This window comes from Aethina tumida, chromosome 5 (assembly GCF_024364675.1).
Source record: "Aethina tumida isolate Nest 87 chromosome 5, icAetTumi1.1, whole genome shotgun sequence".
Classification (NCBI taxonomy): Eukaryota; Metazoa; Arthropoda; class Insecta; order Coleoptera; family Nitidulidae; genus Aethina; species Aethina tumida.
Window position 1 is genome coordinate 4,579,486 of NC_065439.1, and position 11,311 is coordinate 4,590,796.

The window sequence follows — 11,311 nt, forward strand, 5'->3', positions numbered from 1 at the left end:
GGTTAATTTATTTAAAATCGTTTTTAAGATAACACATTTTTAAAATTATTGACATCAGTTCTGTCATAAAAATTATTAATTATACTTTCACTGCATGTGATAAATCTTTGCAATCCAGTTGGATTGCCATCGTATTCAGAGATGCATTTTAAATAATCAGTTTTAAATTCAGTCATTTCTTCAGTTTTATTATTTATGTCAATATTACTTGTTTCGCTTAGTTTGCTTAAATTATTGAATTTATTAGAATTTAAGTTCAATTCTTCCAATTTCGAATATAATTCTTCAATAGTTATATTAATATTTATCACAAAAATTATTTTTTTTTTAATAAAATTGTACTCGCAATAACCCAAACACAATATGAACTAACATATTATGGATTTCTCTGGTCGAAGTTGGATTATTGAGTCTTCCTTCCGGTTCCCGGAGTCCGCAAAGAACAATTATTGAGTTATCATTCCTTGGTTTCCCCATAGATATCGATCCAGGACAGGTCCACCGAAGTGTAGTCGGCTCCCAAAGATTATCGAATCTTTGCTGCTGGTACAGACGGACGTTATATTGATAAAGTCCATGGAACACCAACTTTACCGCCCTTTTCTTGTTTCTGCCGATTAATCGAGAGTTTCGAAAAGAAATAATATTGGTTATTTCTTCAGCAAATCCTACCGACTGCGCCAATTACAAGGTTCTAGGCGGAAAAACACTTTTTAAAAATACACAAAGGTTGAGTTTATTATGAGTACGACTACTCTCTACAATTACAAACTATGACCTATTCTAAAAACAACTGTCCTTAGGCAGCGTTACAAGCCTACGCTTTACTGGAAGGTTCGTGCTAATTCAACAAAACATAGAAGAGCAACACATGCATAGAAGACAAGGAGGTTTTTGTTTCGGTAATTAGCTATTCCATTATCATAATTATCATTAAAGAACCAGGAATATTATGTCATAAAATACACGTATGTACTTTCTTTTTTATGGATGCAGCTCTGGACTGGCGTTCACAATTAATTGTACATTTTTACTATATAAAAATTCTTTGCTAAGGACCAGCAGGATATTGGGGATGATTATTTGGATAATTGAAACATGAGTGCAATCAATACTTCTAACAGCACCAGGAAAGCCAAACTTTTCAAAATTCGCTCCTAGGTAACAAATTAATAAACAAATGTATAAAAAATAACTTTCATTTTAGTATAAAAATTTTTGAAATTGAAATGCTGATCAGTGAGTTTAGGACACATTCGAAAATTTATCTTGAATAAAAGCTTGAATAACGTATTCGAATTTTGCAAGTCTATTGTGTTTAAATAAGATATTTCCTCGTAAAAGAGCATTAACTAGTAAACATGTTTCAGAAGGGGAAGTTTGAGAAGATAGAGAACTTAAAGCAGATCTATTTGTGCTACCTTGGTCGCCAACTGTAGCCCTTATGTTTAAGCCTATACTTTCATTATCATTTCAATAATAATCAACTTTAAATTTATTGTGGGAACTGTATCTTTAGATAAAGAGTATGCGACAACTTCTTTCCAGTTAGATGACAACTCACGAATCATAAAAACTAAAGCATGATCTGCTTTTTTGGAAGTTTTACCCTTCGAAACCACAAATAATAACAATAATTCCTGAAATTATAAAAATTTAATTATTAAAATACACAATATAATTATAAAAATTTGATACCATCAGATGAAACTCCTAAATATCCATGAAGAAGATCAACAAATAAACCGGCAGGCTTTACAATTTTTGTGTATTATTCTTCAAATTTTTTTATTGCTACCGATTCATTGATTTTCCCGTACTTCGTAGCTTCAGTAGAAAAATTATTTCTTCTTAAATTTCTTTTAACTATACTCTCCAAAATTAAAAGCAGTAAACCGGTGCATTCTTTCCGTTAAATAATTTGGATGGTTAAATTGTCCAATTGTTTTTTCATTTATTTTAAATTGTTCTTTAGTAATTTTTTAGAAAGCTTTCGCACATATTTTCTACTGTTGAGTTGATATCACTATCTGAAACATATGTTTCCGCTATGTTAGGACCACAGTTTACAGATTCCCTATTATAAGGATTTTTGCGCTTCCTCTCTTTTTCATTACCCTGAGCACTTATAAATTTTTTTAGATTTTTACCTGGACTTTCACAAAAATATGTTTTCTAAGGTTTTGTATGCCAATCTGAACCATAATTGTCAGATAGGACGCTTAAATGAGCTCGTATTTGAAATGAATTCCTTTGAATCAAGTTCAATCTTTTTCCCATATTGAAACGAGCCATTATATTCATAAAAATTTCTGCTTTATTGTTTCTTTCTTTATCAAGAAGTAAATCAGCCTTCATTAATAATTGCTCAATAGCACCAAAAAGATGTTGATGCCGGCCAGAAGATATAAGTTGGTGCACAAATACTGTTTGCAAGCACTGTGATTACCATAAACGTGATATATTGAATTTCTAATATCGGCTCTTAGATTTTCTGGATCCTGCGTATTTGCGTAAATTGCAGATTGAACTGATTTGTTTAGTTCATTAATTGTATCGCCTTTTAACATCTTTCTGGCATCAACAGGGACCCCTTGAGTATCTTTTTTAAGGTTTTTACTGAAATTTTTTAATACATGGTTCATGCATTCAATTTTAACAACCTAAAAAGTATTGTGTAAATATTTCTAAAACTTTATTATTTTATATTACAAGTTTACCTCGTGTCCATATGGTACATTTTCTTTAGTATTTTTAACTGAGGAATCACCGTCTGCATTAAATTTTAAGTATTTCACCCCATGCTGTTATTCAATCCCGCTACTATTATATCCTGTTCCATTAAAGATGATAAACCGGACCAATTTTTAACACAAATATGTGTTTTAACAGCTTCATTATTGTTTTCAGCTCTGACGCAAATACAACAGTATTTATTCCTTACATCTACGAATAATACTTTTCCTGTTGTTTTTCCTATTATAACAGCCTACAAATTATAACATAAAATGTTATTTTTTACATATCCAATTATATTACGAACTTACAGCTCCAGAATTTGCATTATACATATGTCCATAGCTTCGTTTAGACAATCCTCCATCTAAATAAACAGTTATATATGGAATGCCATGTGAATCTATATGTCCTTCCTTAATTGCACCTTCACGTTCTAATTTACCAGCTTCTTCCAAAGGAAGTCATAATGATTCTTTCCATACCTATAATCATATTTTCATTAATAAAAACAATAAAAATTTCAGTAATGGTACTATAGCACACCTGGTCCAATTCATTTTGAAGTTTTTAGATAAACATGGGACATCCATTACTTTCAGTAATTCCATTAAATGTGCGTAGGTACTTCTGAAAATATTCCCCATACATCTGCTCTCTTAATTTTGGACCTCGTTTTCGGATTCTCTGTTGAAACTGATACTTCTCTGTCACAAATGTTGCATTTTAAAATAAATGTTGTACTTGAATTTTAGTTGTTACATTTGGGAAGTATCAATTCAATAACCATTCAATGAATTGATTTCAGGAACAACTTCTATATCCAAAGGAAAATTTTCAATTCTAAAATAATACTAATTAAGTCGTCGCCGTCAGATATGGCTTCCAAAAAAGATGAATTTTGCCAATTTGAATAAAAACGTACCGTTCATGTTCTTCATTTATTTCTGAAAATGATTTTCTTTCACTTTTGCATGGGGTTAAATTAGACTTAGTTCTAACTGAACGTAACGGGGTTGTTGTACCACATAGACTAAGAGCTTCTTGGGTAGATTCCTTATAATTCTCAATTCGTTCTAAAAGATTATCCATAGTATATGATCATATTTTCTCTAGTTCCATTTTTCTTTGTACATTTACTTGAACTTTTGTTTCGCGTACCACTACAACACTACAAGTGCGCATGCGCACTACATTATTAGGTCTTGCGATTTTGTATGCTCACATTTACTAAAACGACATGGTCATTGTGAATTCAATATACATTTCCCGAGGAGGCAAATGTGCACATTTACCGGAAAATATGTACATTTGCCGCAATATTTACTTTTACGTAACAGGTGAGTTGGTGGGATAAATTAATTTATTAAAACTTAGATCGTATTCCTTAAAAGATATAAAAATATGTTTTTCAATTACATTTTCTGAGAAAAGGGTCCCATAGTATGAGTCGCAATTTGGGAATTGAATTTTATTTAATAAATACCCAGCAACATAAGAAGTAACTTGAAGTGAACTAGATTCATCGAAGTACTTAATTTATTGACAACGACAGTTTTTAATGCTGCGATGAATTGGTGACATGTTGGATTGGTATTGAAAAAACCATGATGGCATATTTGACAAAATAAATTTTCTCAAAGACTATATACACTTATAGATTGCTAACTCTGTAGTAAATTTTGGTGACCAAATAAACGTGGGCAGCGCCATCTATTGGAACCGAACAGTACTGAAATAACCCGCCAAGTATTAGGGGAATCCCATAGGTCTAGGTTTATATCCATTTTTTAATTTTTATTTATTAAAATAATATTTTTTTATATATATTTTCGCCTAATGAACCTATTTTGCGGAAGATTTTTTTCAGTTACCATTAACTTTCTGTAATTAACACATGATAATTTTTTAAACATTTTTTTAATAACGGCACCAGCTACATATAGTGTAGACAAATCTGATCTTTTATTCAGAGTGTGATGGTATTTTGAAACAAAATCAATTTCGCTGTTTGACTCACTAGTGTCTTCTTGTGCACTGTGGTCTTTTAAACTATCCAATGCCCCAGTCGATAAATCCTCCTCACAGTTAAAACTTGGGGAATGTGATGACATAAAATTGTATACTATTAAAGCTTTGGTTGAGGAGATAAAGGAGGTGAACGTTGGATTGACATTTCTCACTCCATGACTTCTTATTTGATCGAAGAAGTTTTCAAGAGGGTCTTGGTTAAAAGACCTGGGACTAACGAAGTGTAAAATGCCAGTTTTTTAGTGATGGTGTGACAATTTGATGGGAAGAAGGTGGAATTAAAATACATTGATTTTAGAATTGGATGGGATTGTTGCCAAAACATGATGTTGTCTAGATTTGTATGTCACCACACTTCTTAAATCTTTTCCTACAGGAGAATTTATCATACTGCCATTGACACTATCAAAGAGTTGGTTAAAAAATACTAAAAGATCTGCTGTTTCTTAGGGTCCACAAAATATGGAGAAGTTGGTGTTAGTTCCTTACTGATTTCAACCCTAATTTTCAGAGCTGTAGCAACAGTGCTACTAAACACTTGTGTACAGTTTTTTACCCTCATTTTTCTTATTTTTTGAGGTAAGACATGTTCGTCTGTCAACTGAAAACTGACTAAAATTCCCCATTTTCTCTCATAACCTTCATTTATCAACTCGTGCCATAGTGAAGTAACAGACGTTACTCTCTTTCTGTGGTTTTAAATTGACATTATTATCTGGAATTTATATAGAAGTTGTCGTGCTTCTCTGGAATAGGCCCTAAGTCATCATCATCTTTAGTTTATATTACCAAATGTTCGAGAATTTTATTTTATTTTATAACTGTATAAATTTGTAGAGACAAAAGGAAGATTATATGCGGACATTGAAAAAGAAAGTTGATGAGCAGTGTACAGAACTTTCATTTTAGTATAAAAATTTTTGAAATTGAAGTGCTGATCAGTGAGTTTAGGAAAATTCATCTTGAATAAAAGCTTGAATAATGTATTTGAATTTTGCAACTCTATTGTGTTCAAATAAGATATTGCCTCGTAAAAGAGCATTTCTTGAATTTTTGTATAGATGAGGTACATCGAAAATAATATGGGATGATTATTAACTAGAAAATATGTTTCAGAAGGGGAAGTTTGAGAAGATAGAGAATTTAAAACAGATCTATTTGTGCTACATTAGTCGCAAAGTATAGCCCTTATGTTTAAGCCTATACTTTGAAAATTAAATATGATTTCGATAATAATTAACTTTAAATTTATTGTGGGAATTGTACCTTTGGATAAATAGTATGCGACAACTTCTTTCCATTTAGATGACAACCCACGAATCATAAAAACTAAAGCATGATCTGCTTTTTTAGAAGTTTTACCGAGATAACCATAATCCTCGAAACCACAAAATTCTTGTTTTTTTACATGGAAATGTATGCCAGAACTCAAAAATACTTCGTCAAATAATAAACAACAATTTTTATCATTTAATTGACTAGAAACAGATTTTAAATGTTCAAAATATAATTTATTTGTACCAGACTTAAATTCAATTTTACTAAGAAGACTTTTCAGACTTTTCTGAAGGGCAAAAATTAGAACATTCAGGATAACTACAATGTTTAGTATTATGAAAAAAGCTTGAGATTGCTAAGAAAAATCTATTGCAATATATAATTGAACAACAAAAACAAATAATAAATATTGAGACTCCGCAAATTTATTTATTGCTTCCACGATGTGTTCCAGTGCCTCGGCTTTTTTTTTTTTTAGTAGTAGTGTGGGGCTGTTCTGAAGGAACACCCACTAAACCTAAAACCACCTACGCGATATCTTTGAGATATATTCTCTGAAGGGTCGGTTTTTCGGATTTTAGTAATCTTTTTAAAACCTTGATTCCTTCTTTCTGTTTTTGTGTTCAGCTCTTGTACCGCCGCCGGTGGGTACAATTTGCATCTCACAACTCCTGTATCTTCGCATACAGATACAGGGCTTTATTGTCTTAAGCGAATTATTTGATTATCTAATATAGCTTATGGTTAGATTATATTATATTACCCTTACCTGTATACTTACTTGTTAGTTGAGGATGTCCTTTAGTCTCCTGTGGCGTGTCTGTCGGTTAATCCTTCCTTCCGCCTCCGGGTCCGGGTTTGCAGCTGTCCTGATTAGGATGTTGCCGTGTGTTTCTCCCAGTGTATAGAATTTCGTGGCCTTCTCTCTGATGTGGTCCTGGTATTTTGTCCATTTGATGTCCCTGAAAAGTTGGTCGTTTCTAACGAACCTGGGCACGTTTAGTGCCATTCTTATCAGAGAGTTCTCTACTCCTGACAGTCTGCTAATGTGGCTGTCTGCTGCATGGCCCCAAACCGATGAGCAGTAGGTCAGCTGCGATCTGGCTATCGCTCTGATGATTTTTATTTTTACAGCATGGCTGGTTTTGCTGTTTCTGCAGAGTAGAGGGTATAATTTCCCTGTGGCCACTTTTGTCTTCTTTCTCAGTTCTTCGGAGTTTTTCTTCCAGGTCAGTTTGGAATCCATATGGATTCCTAGATATTTGGCCTCTTTGGTCCACTCCACCTCGTTTCCGTCGATGTCTAGGTTATCGGGTGTTGGTAATCTTCTTTTTTGGAAGAGAACTGCCTGGCATTTTTCTGGATTTATCCTTATTTTCCATTTCTGGCACCATTTGCTTGTGTCTTCTATGGCTGCTTGCAGCCTTGTTTGAATGACACCGGTGTTTCGATGGCTTGTGAGGAGGGCAATGTCGTCGGCGTATTGCGCGACAGTGACGTTGTTGGATGTTGGCATATCTGAGGCATATATACCGTACAGGGTTGGCGATAGTGCCGCTCCTTGCGGGACTCCTGCTTCAATGGTGCGGGTTGTGGATAGAGCTTTTCCTATTCTTACCGATACTTTGCGTTCCAGGAGGAAGCTTTGTATCAGTTTAATTAGGTTGTTGCTGTATCCCAACTCCGTCATTTTGTGGATTAGGCCTTGGTGCCAGACTCTGTCAAAAGCTCTTGTGATGTCGATGATTAATGCACCGGTGGCGTCTCTGTTGTTGAAGCCAGTTGTTATTTGGTCTACAACTCTCAGGACTTGGTGCTCCGTTGAATGTTTGGCTCGGAAACCAAATTGGTGGTCCGGTAAGACATTCAGGGCTGCAGTCTCATCATTCAGTCTATTTAGGATCACTCTTTCCACTACTTTGCTCAAGCCTGGCAAGAGGCTGATTGGTCTGTAGTGTTGCGGAAAGGTGTGATTCTTCCCCGGTTTTGGGATCATTATAACCGTGGCTATCTTCCAGGTGTCCGGGAAAAGGGTGAATCTCATTATGCTGTTTGTGATTTTCAGCAGATGACATAACCCTTTTTTCGGGAGGCTTCTGATCGCTTGGTTGGTGATGTTGTCGTAACCGGGGCTCTTTTTGACTTTGAGCTTTCTGACGATGTTTGTGATTTCTCTGAGCGAGGCTGGCCTCATACCGCCTGGGGCTGGCTCCGCGTTCTGGATCCGCTCGTACGTGCGTTCGGCCTCATTTGTATGATCTCCATCGTCTTCGCTGTCACTGTCGGCAAGTGTTTCGTTTATCCTGCACTCACTCTCCATAGTGTCTGCAAAGGCTTCCGCTTTCTCTTCGTCCTCATAAGCTATACCATTTAGGCCGTGGATCGGCGGGATCGTGGTTTTTTCTTTTCTGAGGGCTTTCTGCATTTGCCATGCGGTTTGGTCCAGCGTTTGCAGTTCCGCAAGTCTCTTTTCCCAGACGTTTTGTCTGAAATCTTTGAGAGCTGCCTTGAGGTGTCTGCTGTGCTCATTGAGGTTCGCTCTGTCTTCTTCCCGGTGGCTTCGTGCATATCTTCTTCTCAGTCTCCGATTCTCGGTGATGAGGTTTCTGATGTGTTGCGGGGTGTCATAGAAGTTCCTTTGGATCTTTCTGTAAGGGACGGTGTTGTTTTCTGCGGCCTCAATGATTTGGTCCTGAAATTTTTCTACCGCCTGCTCTATTTCGTGCGGTTCGTCAATTTTTGGGACTCTAGTCAGAATCCTGTTTAGGTCTTGCTGGAAGCCAGTCCAGTTGGTTTTCTTTTTGTATGTGGTATTGTCCAGTCCTTCTCCGGTGCCTACTTTTACCAAGACCGGATTATGGTCGGAGGTGCCTTGGTTTAAGGTTTCCGTTTGAATCTCTTCTGCGAGGTTTTGCACGATAGCTATGTCCAGGACATCAGGTCGGCCTGTGGCATACGGAATGTGTGTTGGTTCCGTTGGTCCTATCACTCTTGCGCCCATAGCTTCAGTCCATTCAGCCAGTCTGAGTCCGTTTGCGTTGTTAGTGCGGCTATTCCAGTCGACGTTTTTGCAGTTTAGGTCGCCTACAATCAGTTGGGGGGTATCATGCTCCAGCAGCATCTGTAATTCCTCTGTGACGAGGGGGAGCTGTGGAGATTTGTACACACTGGTGACATTGATTGCCCCGTTTCTTGTATGGACTTTAACTGCAACGTTGTCAATGGAAATATTTTGGATGGATCCCTGGAAACTGTGAGGCATTTCTGGTTTGACTAGGATGGCAACTCCTCCTGAGGGCTGGTCCCGGTCGAACCTGTATGTGAGGTAACCTGGAACAGCTATTTTGTTGTTCGAGGTGCATTTGGTCTCTTGTAGGCAAAGGATGTCTGGAGAGTTTTCTTTGACTAGGTCCTCTAGGTCGGTCTTCCTTATCCTGAAACTGTTAATGTTCCAGTATATGATTTTTATACTTACCGGCCTATTTTCCATTTCGGAGTCTTATGGCCAGGGCTTGCCGGATTGCGTTCTGGATAACCGGTAGAATCTCTTCTGTTATTTCAGCTACGTTGGCTTCCATATCTAGCTGTTCGTTTACTTTAGGCTGGCTGGGCTGCCTGGTTTGTTTAGTCTTGAGAGGTTCTTGTCCTCTCTTTTGTGTGACTTTGGGGGATGAAGTTGAAGCTTTCCTGTTCCCCTTTTCTTTTGGGGTGGCTTTCCTCATATTGAGGGGGTATTTCGGGCAACCCCTGTAGCTTGCCGGGTGTCCGGTCTGGCCACAGTTAATGCATTTTGCATTTCTGCCCTCGGATTCTTTCTCCATCTTGCAGTTGCTAGATGGGTGGTCGCCTGCGCATTTCACGCATTTTTGCGGAAATGTGCATTTGGACTGGGTGTGTCCGAATTTTTGGCACCGGTAGCATTGGCTGGGTGCCGTGGTTTTGTTTTTAGCCTCGACCTTAACCACAAGGTCGAGGAGCCTGTTTACATTGAAGATTTGCGTGTTACTCGCTTTAACGAGGAACAGCGGCATTGGGGCTTGGGTTTTCTTATTTGTCATCCTTGTGACAGAGGTGGTTTCGACGCCTTGCTTGGCGAGGTCGTCTGTAATTTCTTCAGTGTTTGCGTTGGTCGGCAGTCCTCTGACGACTGCATAAATTTGTTTCTCCTCCGGGAGCCTGTAGGAGTAGAATGATTTGCCTTTGCTTTGGAGGACTTTTGTCAGTTTCCTGTAGTCCTCCGCGCTCTTGACATATATTTTTGTGGTTTGGCCAATGTTTTTGGCCTTCTCCACTGCGATTTGATTATCTTTAATTAGTGATCTGGTTTTATTCCAGTCTTCACTATTTTCTATGACAATTGGGGGAATTTTTGCCTGGTATGCAGGCGTGGCTGCCACTTTGGCGTACGAAGAGGTTGTCGCCTTTGGGGTGTCCTCATTTTGGGTTTCCACGTTTTCCCGGGTTGGTTTGGCTGGAGCTTTTTGCGCCTCCTGTTGCGCTGTTTGAAGCTCCTTGACCTTTTTAAGGAGTTCGTCGATTTGCTTCTGTTTATCGACGAGAGCCTCCTCATAATCTTTACTCAGCTTGGCTATTTGTCGCTCAAGCTTTCTTTCCGCTTTTGTCTTTTCTGCTTGCGCAGAGAGTTTTTTGAGGCTGCTCATGTTTTAGAATGAGGTTAGCCTCGGTTTGACGTTTGAGGTTACCACGTGGTTGAACCACGTGGCGGACTTTTTTTGGGGTTATGAGCACTGTTTTTTCACTTTCACTGGGGTGTGGCTTGTGCCACACTGTTTCTTTCTGTGGCGACGTGTTGTCCTTGTGTCGTTTGTTGAGCTGTGAGGGAGAAAAGGGGGCACGAAGTACCGTTACCACAGATACGAGTTTTTTTGGGGTCGCGTGTGCAGGCCACGTGTTACGCGGAATGCGCTGACGCGTCCTTTTTGCTCTATCTGTGTGTCTATTCGTGTGTAATTAGTTGAGCTGTGGAGGAGAAAAGGGGGCACGAAGTACCGTTACCACAGATACGAGTTTTTGGGGTCGCGTGTGCAGGCCACGTGTTACGCGGAATGCGCTGACGCGTCCTTTTTGCTCTATCTGTGTGTCTATTCTGTGTAATTAGTTTGTGATGTTGCTTGTTAGTGGTTTTAGTTTAGGAATTATCTACTGGGTTAGTGTGTTTGTTAAGTAATTGCACAGTATGCGTTTTTTGTGCGCACGTGTGCTGATTACGTTTTTACTCACGGTTTTTCCCTTTGGTTTGGGTTTT